A 22,346-nucleotide genomic window follows, 5' to 3' on the forward strand; every position below is an offset into this window, starting at 1 on the left:
AGGGAGATGGCATCAGGACCACGACTTCTAAGTTGTGCCGGGGGGAAACGGAGCTGCCAGTGGGTTTAAAGTGAGAATTGCCCTTCACTGAACATTGCTCCTTACTCGGTTGGTGGGAGGTAGATGTTTCAGAATCTCCACACGAGGCATCCTGGTCCTCTCCGGCTCCTACCAGAGTCCTCCCCACATGGCGTGTGGGGGTGACGGAACGGATATCAGACACTTCACCACCCGGCTTTGCCCTTTCTGTCCTATTGCAGGCTGTTTCTCCTGGAGTGGGAGAAAGGGGGGGGGGGGGAGGGGGGAGGGTGGGGGTGGGTGGACCTTTTATTAGTGCTGGTGTAGAAGGGGCACAAAGTGAGGTATCCGGAGGGAGTCAGTGCACAATGTTGTATCTTTGCCGTGTTATTGGTGTGGGGAGTGAAGTGGAGGGAGAGAGTGAGAGAAAGGGAGACTGCATGCAGTAGTGAGAGTGGTGGAGCATGAGCCTTGTTCGGGGGTCGTTGCTATAACAGATATACAGTGAGTGTGAGGGAGCAGAGAGAACACAGTGACCCTTATCCCGACAGAACGAGGAAGGTTTTTGATGCTTGTACTGTATTGCTGGACATTTCGTCAGACCGCAGATACTGCACTGAGCTGAGTGGTGAGCTCAAACCATGCTCGGTGGTTCTGGTAGTGTGGCCCACTCTGGGAAGAGAATTGTCCTCCTCTGTACCAGCCCAATCACCAAGACTTCTGTGTCCCTGTTGACAAACCGTGGTGTATTTGCCCGTTATCTGCCATGCTTGGGGTAAACTGCCATGTTTTGGGTAAACAGAGAAAGCTTAACCGTGTGCCCATTGGTGTTTTGAAGATGGCAGAAGTGTCAGGGATCACGGAATATTTAGGGTCATGCGAGCATTGGTGAGTACCTCCAACCATGAAGGAAATTGAGCTGGCATTGAATGAGAGGGACGCCATGGGGTGGGGTAGATAGTTAATGAGCTGAGTTCGATGAGATAGCACCAGGAAAGTAGTTCAGTCTCACACAGGCAATCCTTCTGTCATACTCAGTGAAACTGTCACTGTGACAAATTGTTGTTAGATTCAGCCCAATGTGTCGAAGACTCTGCTGACCCTATTCACAGTTACAAAGCTGCAGAACAAATTCTCATCCAATACTCTTCATCATCTGAACTCACACCAATATCCCATTCACCCATCATTTCTGGAAACAATAGCTCATGTTGCAGGATACTGTTGAAAAGTCTTCATTTCAGCATTCTGAATTCTGTGAACACATCCTTCCATGACATTTTGTCTCAAACTCGCTCTCTCTGTCTATTCCCCAAGCCCCTCCAATTTGTTGATACTTAAATTGATTCCCCCGCCATCTCTCCCTGGCAGTGATTTTCACACCGACAGAACGTCTGTGTCATGGCACAGTGGAGATATGGAGCTGTAAATGGAAAGGAGCTGCACATCCAGTCACTTCCAGCATGGGCTGCAAGTTTCCCCATGCTGTAACACAATGTTACTGAACAATGCACTGGGATGATGGACACAGTTCCACACCCTGGTCGCATATCTCATCTGGGTTTATGGATCAATGCACTATTGTGGTCTGCATACCTTTCCACTCTGGGTAGATTGTCATTGTATTGCACAGTACACCAGTCCGGTTTGCACAGTGCCCCCTGCTGAACACATATCTCATCTGGGTTTATAGATCAATGCACTACTATAGTGTTCACAATGTTCCACTCTGGACTGATTGCAAGGTGGTGTTCAGCAGTACACTAGCCTTGTCTGAGCAGTGCTCCTTGCCAAACAGATATCTCTTCTGGGTTTATGGTGTCTGGTCTGGTTCGGTGAGGTGGATTGAGAATATACCTTTATTTTTGTTCGCAATCATGTGATTGGACCATCCAAATTCTGACTCCTCAGGCCAGTCCCATTCTTCAGTCTACCTCCATCGTTCGCCAACATGTTGTCGATGAGTAATTGTCTAGTTTTAATGTGAACAACTGTTCTCTCTATTTCTCTGGCATTTGGCCTTGCTCACTCTGGAGCATCGGGATTCACTGTGATAAACCTCAGTAAGTTCACTCCTCAGAAACAACGCCACAGTGAACATAGCCCCTGCCCATTCATACTCTCCGTGTAGCTCAACATCACTCACCGCCACCACCCTACCTTACACTGTCAATATACTTGGAAATCTTTTCTGCACGGTTTCAAGTTTAACAACATCTTGCCTACAGCAGTGAGAAGAGAATTCAAAGAGTTTGCAGAAGTGGCTGAACCTAGTGTGTAGGCGAAAGTGAGTATTGCAGATGCGGGAGATTAGAGTCGGGAGTGTGGTGCTAGAAAAGCACAGCAGGTCAGGCAGCAACCGACGAGCAGGAAAACCGATGTTTCGGGCAAAAACCCGATTCTTGATTAACGACTTTTGCCCAAAAGGTCGAAATTTCCTGCTCCTCGATGCTGCCTGACCCGCTGTGCTTTTCGAGCACCACATTCTGAATACAGTGTATATCCCACATGCCTCCTTCTTCAAAGACAGTAATTCCCCCTCCCACGTGGTCGAATATGCCATTCAGAGCATCTCATCCTCTTCCCGTACCTCTGCCTTCAAATTTTGGCACTCCAAACTCAATACAGAAATAACACTCTATTCCTCACCTTCCATCCCACCAAACCTCCAGATACAATGCATTATCCTCTCCCATTTGATCCACCTCAAACAGATCCCACCACCAGGGATATATTTCCCACCCCACCCCGATCTGCGTTCCATAAAGAACATTGCCGGCGTGACTCCCTTGTCAGGTCCATACCACCCACCAATCCCCCCTCCACTCCTGGCCCCTTCCCCTGCAACCGCAAGGATTGGAAAACCTGCACCCTCACCTCCCTCGCACCTCACCGTCACCTTGTCCCTCACCTCGCCCTCACCTCGCCCTCACCTCTCCCTCACCCTCACTCCCCCTGACCTCTGCCTGAGATCCCGAAGGATCCTTCCACATCCTTCGGAGTTTTATCTGCACTTCCACACACATCACCTACCGTATCCGCTGCTCCTGATGTATCATTTGCATTGGGGAGACAGGAAGCCAATGTGCGGAACATTTCAGAGAATATCTCCGGGACACCCGCACCAACCAACCCCACCACCCCGTGGCTGAAAACTTTAACTCCCCCTCCCACTCCACCATGGACATACAGGTCCTGGGCCTCCTCCACCGCCAAACCTTAACCACCCGACTCTTGGAGGAAGAAAGACTCATCTTCTGCTTGGGACCTTGGAACCATATGGGATCAATGTGGATTTCACCAGTTTTGTCATTTACCTTCCCTCTAACTTATCCCAGTTCCAACCTTCCAACTCGGTACCGCCGTATGACCTGCCCGGCCTGTCCATCTTCCTTTCCATCTATCCTCTCCACCCTTCTCTCTGACATATCACCTCCAACCACAACTTCATATACGTATCACATCCTCAGCTATCTTACCCCAACCCCATCCACTTTCCATTTATCTCTCAGCACCCTTGGGCCACAAGCCTCATTCCCGATGAAGGGCTTACGCAAGAAATGTCAATGCTCCTCTGATGCTGCCTGACCTGCTATGCTTTTCCATCACCACATTCTCTACTCTGATCTTGAGTCAATGTATTCAGAAATTTCCCCACCGGACATTTCTTGCAGCTGGTCTATTATTTTATCCCTGTTCCTTTACAAACAGAGTAGGACATATGCAGCTCTGCAGTGCTCTGGCAAAACTCCCACATTCAAGGAAGAAGTAAAATAAGAGAAAGATTTATAGTCCGTCCATCAGTAACCCTCATCCGTTCCATCGAGATGGAGTAAATAATCAAATTTAATTATGAATGTTACGTCAGGAAGGGGTTAGCTGACACTGCTTGTTCGGTGACTGTGATGAATGTCAGTTACCATATGTTTTAATCATTCCAGTGGGAAGTTCCCATCTCTTAATGATATATGGGCTTCATTCAATGTGTTATCACATCGTATGAGTGGAATGAGTGGAATGAGTAGAATGAGTATGAGTGGAATGAGTGGAATGAGTATGAGTGGAATGAGTGGAATGAGTAGAATGAGTATGAGTGGAATGAGTATGAGTGGAATGAGTGGAATGAGTAGAATGAGTATGAGTGGAATGAGTGGAATGAGTATGAGTGGAAAAATCACCGACAGCACTAACAGGGACCAGCAGCTCCAGATGGAGAAGGGGAGGAGAGATCATAATCTGAGAACGTTAGACTTGAATGTTACAACAATGGATAAGAATCTGAGAACATTAAACTGGAATGTTCCAACAATGGATCAGAATCTGAGAATGTTAGACTGGAATGTTCCAACAATGGATCAGAATCTGAGAAGGTTGGACTGGAATGTTAGAACAATGGACAGGGGTTTATCCGATTATGTTTGGTTTCTTTCTACATTGGTTGTCATTGAATTTGCTGATCTATTATGCTCTTCTCATTATTCAATATTTTTATTATCCTCTCCTGTCTACCGTCGGTGTCCCTGGTAAGTATTACCATCCAGATATTTTTTGTAAACTAGTTATGACTGCATTACTGTTATTTCATGTAGTCATCACTCCTTGCCACTATTATCATTCATGTTGAGACCCTGAATCCACATATTCACTCTGTAGTTCACGACTAACGGCACCAGTGAACTTGTTCAATTACTTTCTCCCCTCTTGATTGAGGCAGTGTTACTCATGGGTCTCTGTGTTGATCTACTCAGTTTCATATGTGAACTATTGTCTCACTGTCCTTGTTATATAAGTATTGGTGAGCTGGCCTCTTGAACCGCTGTAGTCCACTTGCTGTGGGTTGACCCATAATGCCGTTAGGGAGGGAATTACAGGATTCTGACCCAACGACTGTGAAAGAACAGCGGTATATTTCCAAACCATGGTGTTGAGTGGCTTGGAGGGGAACTTGCAGGTGGTGATTGAAACAGACGAATCACAAGTTTGGTGATCACTTTGGCCATGAGCTGATTCCTGACACCATGCCCTGACCATTATAAATTTTAACTACTCGCTGCTCCAGAATATCCTTCACTGGCTTTCCCCATCTGCTGTTTGAACCTTGAGGTGTGAAATACAGATTTAATGATGACAACAATCTCCTGCTGATACTCTCGGGTTGAAACCTGCAGAAATAAATCTGATTCGATCTCACACCAAAATTCCGTCCATCTGATATTCCTCTGCACGCTGAGCTATATCACTATGGTGCCTGGCAATGTATTTATTTTACATTCTGAAGCAGTTTAACTCATCTGTCCATGAAACTTCCATAAGACCATAAGACCATAAGACATAGGAGCGGAAGTAAGGCCATTCGGCCCATCGAGTCCACTCCGCCATTCAATCATGGCTGATGGGCATTTCAACTCCACTTATTCTCATTCTCCCCGTAGCCCTTAATTCCTTGTGACATCAAGAATTTTTCAATTTCTGCCTTGAAGATATTTAGCGGCCCAGCCTCCACTGCACTCTGTGGCAATGAATTCCACAGGCCCACCACTCTCTGGCTGAATAAATGTCTCCACATTTCTGTTCTGAAATTACCCCCTCTAATTCTAAGGCTGTGTCCACGGGTCCTAGTCTCCTCGCCTAACGGAAACAATTTCCTAGCGTCCACCCTCTCCAAGCCATGTATTATTTTGTAAGTTTCTATTAGAGCTCCCCTTAATCTTCTAAACTCCAATGAATACAATCCCAGGATCCTCAGCCGTTCCTCATATGTTAGACCTACCATTCCAGAGATCATCTGTGTGAATCTCCGCTGGACACGCTCCAGTGCCTGTATGTCCTTCCTGAGGTGTGGGGACAAAAACTAGACACAGTACTCCAAATGGGGCCTAACCAGAGCTTTATAAAGTCTCAGTAGCACAACGGTGCTTTTATATTCCAACCCTCTTAAGATAATTGACAACATTGCATTCGCTTTCTTAATCACGGACTCAACCTGCATGTTTACCTTTAGAGAATCCTCAGCTAGCACTTCCAGAACCCTCTGTACTTTGGTTTCATGAATTTTCTCACCGTTTAGAAAGTAGTCCATGCTTCAATTCTTTTTTCCAAACTGTAAGACCTCATATTTGCTCACATTGAATTTCATCAGCCATTTCCTGGACCTCTCCTCCAAACTGTCCAGATCCTTCTACAGGCTCCCCACTTCCTCAGTACTACCTGCCTGTCCACCTAACTTCATATCATCGGCAAACTTCGCTAGAATGCCCCCAGTCCCTCGGTCACTCTGTGTCGATTATCCCAATCCTTGCCAGGGATTCATAATTAACCTGGTTTCCTTTAAGTGTATCTTCTCTCATGCAATAATTTTCACATGCAACCACCCCAACTCCGCGCACACCCCTCCCCGCTACCCCCCTCCCCCCACCACCTCCACACACACCATATACTGGTCCAATGGAGATTGAAATCTTCCCCTGCTCTGTGTATTTGGTGTGTGAATCGTTCCTATATGATTATAAAGGTTAGCAATACTCCTCATGCTGTGCAGATAATCCAGTTTACTGAGTAGTACCCCAACATGGCCTGCACAGCACTCCGTGTTAGTCTGTCATCTTCTTCCAGTTTATGTTGTTTGAAGTGTTCTGTGAAGCAAATTTAGAATTTGATGAAACAAACCATTTCAGCTCATCTGAAAATACCTTTATTCAATGTTCTCATTATTGTAACCTTGCTCTCTAATGAGTCAATCCTCCAGTTAATCCCAATTCCCAGTCTTTTTCTCATTATTTCCACAACACCTTCTCAGTTAATGAATTGTCTGTTTCTGTCTCTAATGTGAATCTTTCTGTCCCTCTGTATCTTTCCCTGGCCTTGGATTTTGCCTCCCTAGTGTATCGAGTGTGAGCATTGTGGAGCTCAGAAACAATGCAATGGTGTGTTTTGGGCGTTGTTCACTTCCCAGTGTGTTCCATGTGGTTCTCCATGTCGGGGGTGGGGGGGTGTATCGGGCTGTTGTTCACTTGCCGGTGTGTCCTATGTTGTGCTCCATGTTGCAGAGGGGATTCATCAGCTTTCACTCAAGTCTTTGAAAGATGGTCTGTGCCTGTCCACTGAACGTCTGACGTCTGTGTTTGTCCCTCTGAGTTCATTGTGTGGTCAGCAACACGAGGAAGCCCCTTGAGTATTATTGTAAAGGACCAGCTATCTAACATCTCTGACAACGCTGTCACTTATAAAAAAGGCTATTGTCTCATTTCCTTTGAAGAGATATTTTAAAAGCCGAACCGCGTACTGCCAGCGGCTGAAGTAAATAACTTAGGAGGCTTTTAGGGTTTTTAAAAATACATATTGATAACAATGGCCAGCTCTCACTGACCAGGCATTCCAGTTTTTCTGAGCTTGCAGTCGGAGGTAGGTTGGATACTTCAGTAAATGATCCCTCACTGCTATTCTCTCTGAAATCTGTCTTGTTTATGTTTCCTCCTTTATTGGAAAACTGCGTGCAAGACTGATTGGCATGATGAGTTTATGGGATGTTAGTACATTTAAACAGTTAATTAGTAGATGGTACTGTATCTATTATTCTGTTAAGGTTTCCAATAGTTAAGTTATTCTAAACTCCTCTTCTTTTGTACATATTTTCATTAGAGTGTTTAAATAAATTGTGTTTTGCTTAATGTTGAGTGGTTTAACCAACCGCATCACATCTGGAACACCCATTTCACATCTGCCTTTACTATAAAGTCGTGGGGCGGCACGGTGGCTTAATGGTTAGCACTGCTGACTCAGGAAGTCAGGTTCAATTCCTGCTTACAACTGTGTGGAGTTTAAACATTCTCCCTGTGTCTGCATGGGTTTCCTTTGGGTGCTCTGGTTTCCTCCCACAAACCAAGGATGTGCAAGTCAGTTGAATTGGCCATGCCAAATGACCATAATGTTAGGTGCATTCGTCAGGGTTAACCAGGGGAGTGGGAGTGGGTGATTTGGTCTTTGGTGTGGTTTTGTTGCGCCATAGGGCCTGTTTCCATACTGTTGAGAATCTAACCTAAGACAAGGTTGGCGTCCAGGCATTCTGCTCTGGTCCATAGCAAACTGGGGACACTTGCCCGGTTCGAAATCGATAATTCCAAATCGGGTTCAGGATTAGAATCCCTACAGAGTGGAAGCAGGCCATTTGGCCCAACAAGTTCACACCAACCCTCCGAAGAGTAAACTACCCAGATAAATTCCCCTCCCCTATTACTCCATACTTACCGCTGACTGGTGAAAATAACCTACACATCACTGTAATCTCTTTCCCATGATGCCTCTGAAAACTCTCTTGAAGTTGCTTCCTCCTGAATTGAAGAACCGAACATAAGATTCTGTCTTTGAATTTACCTTTTTGCCAAGGGATGTGTTTATGGGATGTCCCGGTCTTATTGCAGTTAATTAGTAGAAGGCACTGTATCTAATGGTAGCATAGGTGTTCCAGTAGAGAAGCTATCCCAAATTGTTCTTCCCTTTGATTTTGTCGTAACTGGAGCTTTTGAATGGATTGCATTTTGCTTAACGTTGAGTGGGGTGACCAGTTGCAACACATCTGGAACGCACAGTTAATATCTACATTGAATATAAGGAAAAGTTGGGGTCTACGCTGCTGGCTTAAAATATTTTGATGGGGTCTGGTCAGGTCCATAACACTTGTAGCTGAGGGGATTCTGATTGTCTCCTGCTATTGAAAGGTTAGTGGAGGTGCTGGGGAATATTTCTGGAGGTTGTGCTGTGAGCTGCCTCAGACATTCATGGAGACCTGAGGATTTGGTGACCCACCTCTGGATGGAGCATGTGGACTGTAGTTACAGCATCTGGGTCTGTCACATGAACACCAAATCGAGCAGAGGCTGCAGAGAGGGGAAGCTCTGAAATTACGGAGTAACTGTGTCTGGGGAAAGGGACCTGCTGGATCCACCACGAGTTTTCCAGGAACAGCTTGCCAAGCTCCACTTAACCCTGGAGCAGACTGTGAGGGGACCCTGACTGAACAAGGTGCTGGTCACAGAGCGGTGTCATCTCCTTCAACACGACCTGCAGCTTCACACCAGTGGGAGGACGTGCTGCCAGTGGCTGTTAGGGTCACTGTTTCATTCTGCTTCTATAATCCAGAACGTTCCAGACCGGAGTGGGTGAGATATGCCTCATCTCCCGGCGGCATGGTGGCACAGTGGTTAGCACTGCTGCCTCACAGCGCTAGAGACCAGCGTTCAACTCCCGCCTCAGGCGACTGAGTGGAGTTTGCACATTCTCCCCGTGTCTGCGTGGGTTTCCTCCGGGTGCTCCGGTTTCCTCCCACAGTCCAAAAATGTGCAGGTCAGTTGAATTGGCCATGCTAAATTGCCCGTAGAGTTACGTGAAGGGGTAAATGTAGGGGAAAGGGTCTGGGTGGTTTACGCTTCGGCGGGTCGGCGTGGACTTGTTGGGTCAAAGGACCTGTTTCCACACTGTAAGTAATCTAATCTCAACATCAATGTCACCATTTAGAGACAGGGGATATATGTTGTGGATGAAGGTGAATGTTTTCTCTCTCAGCAAAGAGCTGCCAGGTGTATCCATGTTTTCTCAGTATAGCAGGACTTCCGATGATGTACATGGCTCTGTGGGATACCCATGTTAATGAGGAGAGCTGGAGGAACTGAAGGAGCTCTCAATCCATTAATGTTACAGTGTGCCCATGCACAATACATCATGTTGGTGAATACTCGTTGTCCTGGCAGCAACCACTGCATCTTCATTCAGAAGCAGTCAGCCATTGTATTTGGGTCTCCATTTGGAAGGAAAGCATAGGCTCTTGGCCCTTGATACACTGGTCAAAACAACGTCCCCACCGCCAACCAACCACATCAAATTATCCCCTGTGTACTGAGAGCAATAGGACCACTGGGAATGTCAGGGAGCAGGCCATCAGGGAGATGGAGCAACACTTCCCATGTCTGAATGGATTAGAGTAAACCGTCCAGAACACACTGTATCTCTATGGTGAGTAATCCCTCTCCATTTCAGTAACATACTGCCTTCCATTCTTCCTGAAAAAGCTGGCAGGTTATACATTCCGTTACACTCCACTTGGAAAGTATTAATCATTGACATTACCTGTCCATATCAATTCGCAGACTCTGCACATTCTCTTGATAATTTAATGTCTTGTTTACCTTAGTTCCATCACCAAACCTAGTAGCAGTACATCTGTTCTAACGTCCTGATCACTGATATCGATTGTAAACAGTTGAGCACCCAGCACTAGTCTCTGCCTGCTTCCTGATAGATAACCAGTCCTCCCCCGTTCCTGTGGAGCACGGTCGAAGGGCTGAATGAGAAAGAGGAACAATCCATCCCCTCAAGCCTGTTCAGCCATTGAATACAATCGTGGCTAATGTCATCGCCGGCTCAGTTCCATTTCCCTGACTGCTCTCCATATCCCTTCATTTACTCAATGTCCCAGCATCCCCTGCACACTGGGGCAGTGAGTTATACAGACTCACAAGCCTTTGAGAGAAGTAAGTTCTCCTCACCCCGTTTTAAATCTGCTCTGCCTAATCCTAAAACTATGATCTCTTTTTCTAGTTTGTGCCAGATGAGGAAATATCCACTCCACACCGACATTGTCAATCACCTTTAACATCCTCCAGGCCTCAATGAGGTCTGCGCTCATTCTTCTAAACCTGGAGAGCATCGGCCTGAACTGCTCAAACTCGCTTCAAAAGACAAACTTATCTCTGGAATCAATCTAATGAACTTGTTCTGAACTGCCTTCGTTGTAACAACATCCCTCCTGCAGTCAGGACAACAACCTGAACACAGTACGTCAATTACCGTCTCACTAATACCTTGCAGAGTTACAGTAATTCTTCCCTTCCTACATACTCTATTCTTTTACAAGTAAATGCTGAAATTGCACTTGCTTTTCTCATTCACTGCTGTACCTGCATGTGAGTTTTCTGTGGTCTGCACAAGGACACCCAGATACCTCTGCACGTAAGCACTCTGAAGTTGCTCTCCATTTCCATAACATGTTGGATTCCTCTGATCAAAATGGTTAATCCCATATTATCCACGTTAAACTTTAGCTGCCAGGTGTTGGCCCATCCATCTAAACTGTTCATGTCCATTTGTAAATTTTCTACATCTTCATTACATCAACCTACTTCTCCACTTGTTTTAGTGTCAGCTGAAAATGTGGCTGTAGTGTTTTCTACATCCAAGTAATAAAATGGATGGTAATTTTTGGGTCATGTGGTCTGAACTCTATGCAACTACAAAAATTGCCAACCACAAACGAAACTACTATTCCATCTGTCTGCATTTTGTTGGCTCACCAGCCCTCTAGATTACCAAACACATGTCCTCTTATTTTACAGCTTAATATTTTGTGCAGCGTTTAATCAATGCCTTTCCAAAGTCCAGGTACGTTACTTCTCCAGGATCCCTATTGGCTACATTGCTAGTCACATCTTTAAAGAATTCGAGCAAACAAATGCTTAAAAATGCTGATTCTGATGTCTTCTGGTTTTACTTTGCAAATCCGTTGTTGGTAATTAATTAATTATGGAGTTTCACAATTTCCCTTAATTCCCAACAGTTTGCTCACAAACTTGTATTGACAAGTGAAGATGATTATCTTAATTCCTAACTTTTCTGTACACTCTACGTTTCCTTTCCGTGTTCCTCTGTAAAGGTACAAAGCTTTAAATGATCTGCTCCAATCGCTGTGTAATAGGCATGAGTGTCTGAATGGATTTACTCAGTTCCTGGCTTATACGCTCAATGGACTGAATGTCCCCATGGTGTTTCTACATGAAAGTATTGATGGCCGGAATGTCCTGATTTACAGATTCAAAATCTGCTTCTCCTCCTCTTGATAATACATCAGCAGCCGGAGGGATTGTGGAATATTCCTGTTGCTGTGCAACATTTTGTGGAGCTGAAAGGTCTCTTCATATTCCTTCACAAGAGGCTCGAGATACTGAACAATCACCTGAAATGGGATCGAAGGAGTGATTTGTCTTCTTCTGTTCCCATTCAACAAACTCATGAGTGAATTACTTCCACCTTTCCGTAACAAGTCTCAAATAATTTGATCTCTTTCTTTAATTCTCGTGCTGAATTGCCTCCTGTTATTCTAGTGGACCAATCTCTTTCAGTTCCTGTGTTAGAGACTTGAGAAGGCTGAATCGACTGATCGTGTTGCTGCATAACAGGATACTGTGCCTCATGGCCTACTCTGCGTGCAGTGTTACAGAGTCGAGGGGCTGATTGGCCCCGTCCTTTAACTGTATATCAAGATTCAGGGGCTGAATAACCTCGCCCTGTTCTGGTGTAACAGGGTCGAAGTCCTGAATACCCTTCTGCTGTTCCTGTGTTACAGGCTGGAGAAATGGAATTGGCTGTGTAATTGGCTTCTGTTGCTGACTCTTTCTGGTGTTCTACTTAAAAATAAGGCCACTTTTCTTTCTTGTAAACTCTCATGCGTATTGGATCAACCTGATAATCCTTTCCATGTAAGTTAACCGCTTCATTGCAGGAATCAGATGGAGGAAGCATCTCTGATCTGTTTTCGATATAGCAATATCCTTTCTTCAGTGAGGAGACTAAATCTGTGCACACTACTCCAGATGTGATCTGATTAAGATCCTCTGCAGCATCAGCAACACTTTAACCAGTCTGCTGTAAGGTTCCCAGCCAGGTTAGAGCACACTCAGCTGTCTGGGGGAATGCATAGCATTGTTGAAAGATCATTGTCCTTCTCTACTCCAGCAGCATAGCGGGAGATCTGGTGAAAATGTCATAATAACACTTGAGAAGAATGAATGACGTGACGAGATTATCTCAACGTCCAAATAGGCTTCACCAAATATCTCAACTAAATCTACCATTAATCTCTCAAGAGTCCACATCGCTCAGATTCCACAGAATCTAGTAAGGTGAAGCTTAGAAACAGCAAGGAGAAGCAAAGATTGATGGAAGTTATATGTCAAAGTGAAAGTTGCAATACAAATGTTGGGTATGTTATAAAACAGGAAATTAGATATCCAGGTTTGTGGGTACCGCAGTAATAATTAACAGTTTCAAGCTACATCTAAACCATGGTAACCCATGTGAATAACAATGCTGGGAAAATGGATTTCATTAGAGTATGTGAAATGGTTTCCTTTAATAATATGTTGAGCACTGATGTAGAGGTGAGGCTGTTTTGAAATTGATGTTACGTGATCAGAAGAGCCAATTGAAAACCCTGCTGAAAAGGAGGTATCAGGAATAGTAATACCAATATATTGAATTTTATATGATGTCTGAATACAAAACAGTTATTTTTGAAATTGTGGTTATAAACCTGAGTCATGCAATTCACGAAAGTATGAGGCGAAAATTAGCTTCAGTAAATTAGAGAAGTACATGAAAATGATTTATTGGAAGACAGACAATGGTTGTTGTTCAATAAACACTTTAAAATGTACAATACACACATGTCCACCACAGTTCAAACAGCAAAGGGGTAAGGTGACTTAACAATAGTTCAGAAAATAAGTTAAAGATTTAATTAGATCAAAGGAAGCAGCTCAGAAAAATGCCAGATATTGTTGTAAGCCATGGGTTCAGAGACATTTGAGGAACAACAAACTGATAATAAAATAAAAAAATGCAAACTAAAAAGAAACTTTAGGATGACCAAACGTTTCTCTCGATACTTGATGGGAAAGTGAAGGCAAGGGCATGTGTGGAATGGGGAAAACTCACACAAGATAATTTCTTGCATAGAACTTGGAAATTACAGAGAAAATAAACAGTTACTTTCATGCCAATCTTATTAGAGGCAAGATTAACTGATGGTGAAACTCAGTTTGTGTTCACCAGTGATTGACAAAATGAAAGGAGATCGCAGTGAAGTTTAGAAAGTTCACATAGGGAGACGGACTGACACAGGGGCACGGAGAAGTGCTGCCAGGCAAGGTTAGGGAGAATCCCAAGATGTTCTCCACGTATATCAATCGGAACAGAATAAACACGAAACAACTGGGGCCCATTAGTGACCCAGGGAGCACTCTGTGTGTGAACCTGGAGAACATTGACCGGTTGTTACATGAGATCTCCATATCTGTTTTACTTGGGAGAAGGAGGATGCAGGGACAGAATTCAAGAAGATGGATTGGAGAGCTATTGACCAGACTGATATAAGATGCGAGCAGGGATCTGAGGCTTTGGCTGGTACAAAATTGGACTGATGGCCCGGTCTGGATAAGTTGCATCACAGGCTGCTGTTAGACAAAAAGCACAAAAGGCCCTGACACAAATTTTTAAGTCGAATCTGGCCACAGGGAAGTTGGAGTTGCCAGATGACTGGCGAACAACTAATGTGGTCCCACTTTACAGGAAGGATGGTGGAAACAGAACGGAACACTGTAATCCAGTTAGTATTAGATCAGTGTTAGGGCAAGTACTGGAGAAAATAGGCAAGTAGAAAATGTATCTCTATTTACAGAGGCAAGGTTTGATCAGAGGTAGTCAACATGACATCATCAGAGGGAAGTCATACGAAGTGAATGCTATTGTATGTTTTCGAGCACATTGTTCTAATGATTTTTCACTAAGGCCTTTGACAATGCCCTATATTGGAAACTGATAAAAAAGTCATGATATCAAGGATAACTTAGTGAGTTACATCAAACATTGTCTTATTCGCATGTGACAGAGGGTTGTGAAGGAAGACTCTTCGTGTGACTGGAGACCAGTGTCTCCTCTTGTACCACAGGGATCAGTGCAGTGTATCTTATTATTTGTGGTATTCATAAATGATCTAGATGTGAATGTGTTGGGGGGGGGGGGTGAGGGAGTTTGCTAATTAAGTTTGTATTTGACACAAAGATTGGCCATGTGGTTGGCAGTGAGGAGGAAGGCGTTATGTTACAGGAAGATACAGATGGAATGGCCAGATGGTCAGATGGAATGTAACCCTGATAAACAAGTGGTGATGTACTTGGAAGGCGGAACCAAAAATTGGGTATACAATGAATGACAGCACACTAGGAAGCTGATAGGGTCTTCCTCCAAAGATCCCTGAATGTGACTGCACAGGATAATAGGTTAAGTAAAAAGTGAGGGCTGCAGATGTTTGAGATCAGAATCAAGAAGTGTAGTTCTAGTAAAGCACAATCGGTCAGGCAGCATCCAAGGAGCGTGAGAGTCGATGTTTCGAGCATAAGCTTTTCATCAAGATTGGTGGCCGCATTCCTGATGAAGAGCTTATTCTCGAAACGTCGACTTTTGTGCTTCTCGGATGCTGGCTGATCTGCTGTGCTTTTCCAGGAATACACTTTTTGACTAAGGTTAATAGGTTAGTTAAGAAGGCAGAGGGAACCGTAGGCATAGCCTTCTTTCACCGACATATAGATTGTCAGAGCTAAAGAAGTATATGGTTAGGCTAAGATGGAATATTGTGTGTAGTTCTGAGACCCATATTACAGGAAGGATGCGATTGTAGTGGAGGCTGTGCAGAGAAGAATCACCAGGACGTTCCCTACGATGGAGCATATCAGCGATGGAGAGAGGCGTGATAAGCTCTGGTTGTTTACTTTGGAGCAGAAAGGCTGATGGAGAGATGATTCAGCAGAATGCAATTACGAGGGAGATTTTCAGAAATATTTTTGCTGTAGTCCCAAGCCTAGTGTGCAAAATCAAATCGTGTGCCATTGTGCCAAATATTTGGACATGATTACAGAATGGGGCAGCTGGCAGGAAAATTTCTGATTTTGATTTTATGACCAGGTGTATTTTCCAGGATAAAAACAATAAAATACAGTGAAAAGCTTTCACTTGTTGCCACATAGTGATGCCATTTTGAATAATTGAAGAAAATGTAATAAACAGAGGATACAGCTTGAAGAGAGTTGATGGGTTGTGAGCCAGCTCCTCACCACCGACTGCCCCTGCAACCCAACCCCTCCATGACAGTTTCATCCCCATCTACACCATACCCCACCAACAGCGAAGTTGCTGATCCTCAGGCACGATGTTTTCCACTGGGCAGATGCTCCTCAATCACCGGCTCATTGCCCCATGTACCATCCCGTTCCAATGTCAGAAACATTTCTATTACTAGTGGGGCCCACCTCATTGATGTTACCATGATACCCTTCCACTATCCGTTTCATCACCACCAGTGCTGGACCCAATCAGCAACAAGGCTCCAATCCTCAGCAATCTCCGTTTGCTGCTGGGCCCTATCTCACCCATGTTGGCTCTGCTGATGTAGCAGCTGCCAATTCCATGTCCTTTATTTGTTCCGGAAAAGTAAGGACTCACTTTCCTCCGCACTGAGCTCAGATTGAGGTCCAAACCTTGGGTCCAGCTTGAGGTCAGTGGGGTACAGAGAGAAAAGTGGGAGAAAATAAGAAAATGGAATCAGTTCAGATTGTACAAGCTCCAGAAAAGCAGCCCTTGGAACAGAACACAGGAAGAAAATGATCCTTTTATTGGCGACGAAGGCTCATGGAGTATTTCAGGAATATGTCCTTGGGTCCCAGCTATTCCCAAACATCTCAAACATTTGGTTGATGGAATCAATTGCAATATATCTCAGTCTGCTATGGTGGAAATGCATTGAGGAGATTCCCGGTCAGGATGAGAACGTGGAAGGCTCAATGTGTTTAATGACCCACTTTTTTCTGATGTTTCTGTGCAGTCTGTGGGAAAGTTCTGTAAATGTTGTCACAAACTCTCAGATGTTAAGAAGGAGGTCTGTGCAGGGTTGACAGGACTGTGTTTCCCATTCCCTTTTCTGAAAACGAGGCTAGTGACGGGTGTTCTGTCTGGTTTTATCATTTAAGACCACGGAGCAGTTTGATATAATTGAGTGTCTTGCTTGGCCGTTTCCGAGATCATTGAAAAGATCATCACATGTCTGTGTGTCTGGAGTCAATTTTCGGCCAGACAAGGAAAACAGGGGCGATTCACTTCCTGAAAGTACGTTGGGGACGGAGAACGAAGTTTACAATCAACATTGGACGCAAGATCACTATTACTGGCACCAGATGTTAGATCCCGATATTTTAAAAATTGTTTTTAACTTCCACCAGCTGGCAGAGCATTACCCTGGTCTGGATAAGTAATCCAGTGACATTTCCAGAACAACACTATCTCCACATAAGGGCCTATCGGAAACCGCTCTGAGCAGGATAGAACTCCCACCAATTTGACTGCCGGGATGGAATTGAGGAGGTGATATTGGTCATACCGTAATTAATCTCCTCTTAAGGGACTTGTCATAGTAATTTTCCATATTTCTAGACAGATGCCAGAATTGGAACTGGAATGAAACAGCTTCCCCAGGGACACAGCTTGTTGTACATTGCCTGTGTCATATCTACTGTGTTCATATGTTTCTTCATGTCACATAGAGTGAATCAGATTGTTTAGAAACTGCCATGTGTGGTTCTGTGAGCATCCTGACGAGGTGAGGAGGATCGTAGATACAACACTTCTGGCTGCGTACGGTGTAGACACTACATCCTTGTAATTTGCACTAATGTGCAGGGCTGTTCCATTAATTAGGATGGGGGCATATGTATGACCCTCTCCTGAAGTGAGTTGCTTAAACCGTTTATGACTGGATGTGTCAGGACTGCAGAGCTTCCATCTGATCAGTTAGTCTTGTGATCATTCCACCTCGCCATCAGATGTTAGTTCCACTGTTTGGAATGTAACCAGTCAAGTGCGGTAGCTTTCTGGTTTGCCATCAGTTTTAGGGATAGACATGGTTCTGACACTGGCATTTTTACCCACACTCGTCACTGAACCATAGGTCAGTTTGATGGTAATGGTAGACTGAGGGATAATCACGGGCAAAAAGTTACAGATTATGTTTAAATATAATTCTGCTTTTGCTGTTGCTGTGGTCTACAGCACCACATGGAATACACAGTTTTAGGTGTAATATCTCCAATACAGTTCTGCTACCTGTGCCCCAGTTCACACCGAGACGCATTCACCCATCAGCCCTGTACTCAGTAACCTACTTCGGTTTCTTATGTGGTAACACTTCCGTTTTTATATTCTCGTTCGGCTGAGGGTCTCTTCATGGTGTCACACTTACAATTTGTCTCATTACCCAACACCCTGTAACATATTCATCTGAATCCTTTCCCTTCCAGTATGTGCTACATTCAGTGTTTAGAGTGAATGCATCCCTCCCTCTGTTCTCTCCCTGACTAAGAGTAAGAGCTCTGTAATGTCAGTGATGCTAGCCTTACATCATTTCAGAACTAATGAATTTGTACATCTTGTGTTATCTTTCACTTCCCGGTATATAGCGCTCCAGGTTGGACAGGAGATTTTATCAACGTTGACATATGTCTTTGAAACGTGTTGAAAAACCAGAAATTGCTGGAGAAGTTAAGCACGTCTGGCAGTATTAGTGGAGTGAAAGTAGAGTTAATCATTTGGGTCCAGTTATCATTCTTCAAGGCTAAATTTCTTTTTGATGTTCTGGTTTCAGATTTCCTGTATCCACAGTTATTTGTTTACTTGAAAATATATTTTGTTCATTTCTGGAGAAACACAGCAGATCTGGCAGCATCTGCAGTGACAGAGAAACAGAGTTAACGTTTCAAGTCCATTGTGACATTTCTTCAGAACAGAAAAGGAGTGGAAAATGAGCTTTTTAATATCTTGACAGAGGTAGAGGAGGGGTGACAGGAAACAGACGGTGTGAAGTCGCAATGCCACTGACAAATGGACTTTTGGTTGCAGTAAAAGAGAATCAAATGTAAAAAACGAATAAAAATTAGATTATGAATGGAAGAAATGGGTTCCTGAATTGAGTTCAAGATAAACGATTCACAAGCAGGGCAAGTCCTTTGGGAGACCAGGAGCAGGAATGCATGAAGATTGGAGAATATTCATAATGGGATCAGGCTGTTGAAGTATGGAATTGAATATTAACTCCTTCAGGCTGTAATGTACTAAAATGTAAAGTGAGGTGTTACTCGAGCTCGGGTTGTACTTCATTCGAACATTGCAGCAACCCAGGACCGAAATGTGAGCATGAGACCAACGTAGGTTACTGAAATGGGAAACAATGAGAGGGTCAGGGTTATTCCTACAGACAGAGTGGGAGTGTTCCTCAATGCAGTCTCTGTTTGGTATCCCCAATGCAAAGGAGACTGCATTGTGAGCAGCAATGAAAGGAGATTGGATTGAAAGAGTACAAGTGAAATGCTGCTACATCTGGAATGTGTGTGTTGGGTTGTTAAGAAATGACGAATGAGTCAGCGATCTTTTCAAATGTCGAAATCTATTTCTTCTTACATGTAGACGACATAGTTCCACAACTTGGAGAGAGTAAGTACTACAGGTGCGGGAGGACAGAGTTAATAAACTTGGAGCTGGAGAAACACAGCAGACCAGACAGAATCAGAGTAGCAAAAAGGCAATATTTTGATCTTGGACATTTCGCCAGGACTGGTGAAGTGGAGGGGAGCCCAGAAATGGAGCGATGGGATAGGGAAGGTCGAAGGGTAGGTATAATGGTGGTAGGTACAAGCAGGTATGTGGTTACTGTGATTGGACAGTGGGAAGATTGGAGCAGATATGTGAGTCAGAAGATGGGCAGGTGGATCTGGTCAGGGAGAAGGACATGGGATAAGGCTGCAGATGGAATGACTTTTAGCTGCTGCAGTCAATATTGAGGCCATTGGGATATCAGCTCCAATGGTAATCTCTCAGGTTGTGTTCCACTGGCAGTGGACAGGCTAAGTTCGGGCATGTCGCCGTATGAGTTGGAGAGGGATTTGGGGGAGGAATTAAAATGGATGGTAACAGGAAATTCGGGTTTATTGTGTGCAGACCACTGATGCTGCCTCAGCAAAGCCTGATCCTGCGCCCCCCAACCCCCAAGCTCGTCTCCAACTCCAACTCTGTATCAGGTAGAGGAAAAGGGAGACGCAGGGAAATATTCATGGAACATCTGCTGTCTGCACGCTTTAACCAACCCAACATTCCAGTTGCCATCCATTTCAATTACTCCCCCACACCCCCACACCCCCGATCCATGCTCATCCCGCGACAGATTCATCCTTGGCCTCCTCCACTGTCAGAGTGAGGCCAAACAGAAACTGGAGAACACAACCTGATATTTCAGCGGGAGAGATTACAGCTCAATGATATCAATATTGATTTCACCGGCTTCAAACTCTCTTCACCCACAGCCTCATCCCATGTCCACCTTCCCTGACCTAAGCTGTCCATCTTACCATTTGCATATCCGCTGAACCCTTCCCACTGCCCAATCACAATATCCCCCTACTTTCATTCCCTCTCGCCATCTCACCGACCCTTCTCCCAGCCCCATGCCCCTCCCTCTATTTACTTCCCAGCTCCGCCCCCCCCTCCCCACCTCAATCCTGATGAAGTCTTTCAGCCTGAAATGTTGACGTTCCTGTTCCCACGACGCTGTATGACCTGCTGCGCATTTTCAGCTTCATATGTATTGGCATACGTTGAGAGCTCCGCAGCAACAGATTTTATTGTGCTTTTTATACATTTTTAAATTCTGTTTACTGACAAGCTGAACTCAACATTCTCACTATAGTGTCAAGGTAACAGTATCTTTGTCCCTAATGTTCCTGTCTGCTTCGAACTGGTTTCCTTTGTTTCAACCGTACTTTGAAGTCTGCTGTTCACAATGACATTGAAAATTTAACTCTTGTTATGTTGTAGCTTAATCACACCATGTCCAATATACATCACAACGTCCTTGTTCTTATACTCCACACGTCTATTCATAAACCCAAGGATCCATTAAGTCCTTCTATACAAAAGTTTCAACTTGCCTGACCATTTATAACTTCGTCTTCCGTGTGTCTCTCCTTAAAACTGGTGGTTACAGTGACCAGTCCTCCCTCACTCCAAAGTTTCTTGAAAGATCACCAACAATGCCTCCACAATTACCTTCGATATCTCTTTCGAACTACGAGGTGTAGTCCAAGTGGTCTCGGTGATTGATCCAACTTCACCTTCCCCAGCAACTTCTCCTTACTGGTGGTCACGATACTCACCTCTCTCCCTTGACTCTCTTGAAGTTCTGGCATTTTGCTGTTGTCTTCCACCGTGAATACTGATGCAAAGTACATATTCAATTCCACTTTGCTATCCATAACTATTCAAACCTCATTTTCCAACAGTCCTTTATTTGTTCTTCACTTCGTCTTCCCCTTGTTTTTTACCCAAGGATCTCTTGCAATATCCTTTTACATGATTACCAATCGCAATATCTTATTTCACCTTCTCCTCCCATTTGCTGTTATTAGTTATCCATGCTGGAATTTATAGGCTTCGTAATCGTCTAGATTCCCAATAATCTTCACCACATTGTGAGCATTTTCTTTTACTTTTATGCTGTCCCTGAGCTCGTTATCACTCATGGCTGCCTTGTCGTCCGCTGAATGTCTTTATTTTTACTTGGGATGAATTTCTGATGTGCTGCTGAATTATCTCCAGAAACCCTTGTCTTGCTGCTTCACCATCCTCTCGTGCTCAGCTCCCCTCCAACTAACTCTGGCTAGCTCCTCCCTCATGTATTTTAGTTACATTAATCAAATAAATGGAATCTCATCCAAAAGTGAGCAATAGCTGTAAACTGAAGGAGGGACGTTTGAGACATGGGACGCGAAGAACGATTGGAGGATTTATTAACTAGATCAAAAGACAGAGAGAGAGAGAGAGAGAGAGAGAGAATATTGACGTGGAGATGTAAAAATAGAGAAGTCTACATGATTGATAGAAGTAGATGTACTTCTGTATTTGCTTTGTCAATTGATGTGTGCTGTGGTCCTTTGTACAGTGTATGTGCAACAGATTAATATGTTGAAATGTGGGTCTGATGCCAGAACTTTTATCTCCATCAATATGACAGGCAACAGCTGTTGACAGAACCCAGCAGGCCAATGTATATGTTTCCCGGTAGAAAATGGATTAACTGAAATCAATTGGAACACCAGAAGCAGGAATTTATAACATACATCCTGATAAGAATTAGAGATGAGGTCTGGGAATGCAAGAAAGAGGCAGGAGGCAGCGGGCACGTTGAGAGAAGGGGAACATAACTTATCAGTTGAAGATTAAATAACATATTAATATTTTATAAAGTTTGTACACCGCATGCATCATTTTTGTTAACTATGTCTCTCTTGTTCATTCTGAATATGGTGCACACATATAAGCAATCTTATCAATCTGGACACGCACACAGACACCCACACACATACACACACACACACAGACACACACACACTCACACAGACACACACACA

At 44.2% G+C, this 22,346-nt stretch overlaps 1 pseudogene; it reads left to right on the top strand.

Annotated features, from left to right (window-relative positions):
- The first annotated feature begins 4,326 nt into the window (after positions 1-4,326).
- LOC148138799 (putative G protein-coupled receptor 139) overlaps positions 4,327-22,346 on the top strand; it is a 94,687-nt pseudogene continuing 76,667 nt past the window's right edge.

This window comes from Chiloscyllium plagiosum, unplaced genomic scaffold (genome assembly GCF_037043375.1).
Source record: "Chiloscyllium plagiosum isolate Xiang-an unplaced genomic scaffold, Cpla_swu_hap1 HiC_scaffold_39, whole genome shotgun sequence".
Taxonomy (NCBI): domain Eukaryota; kingdom Metazoa; phylum Chordata; class Chondrichthyes; order Orectolobiformes; family Hemiscylliidae; genus Chiloscyllium; species Chiloscyllium plagiosum.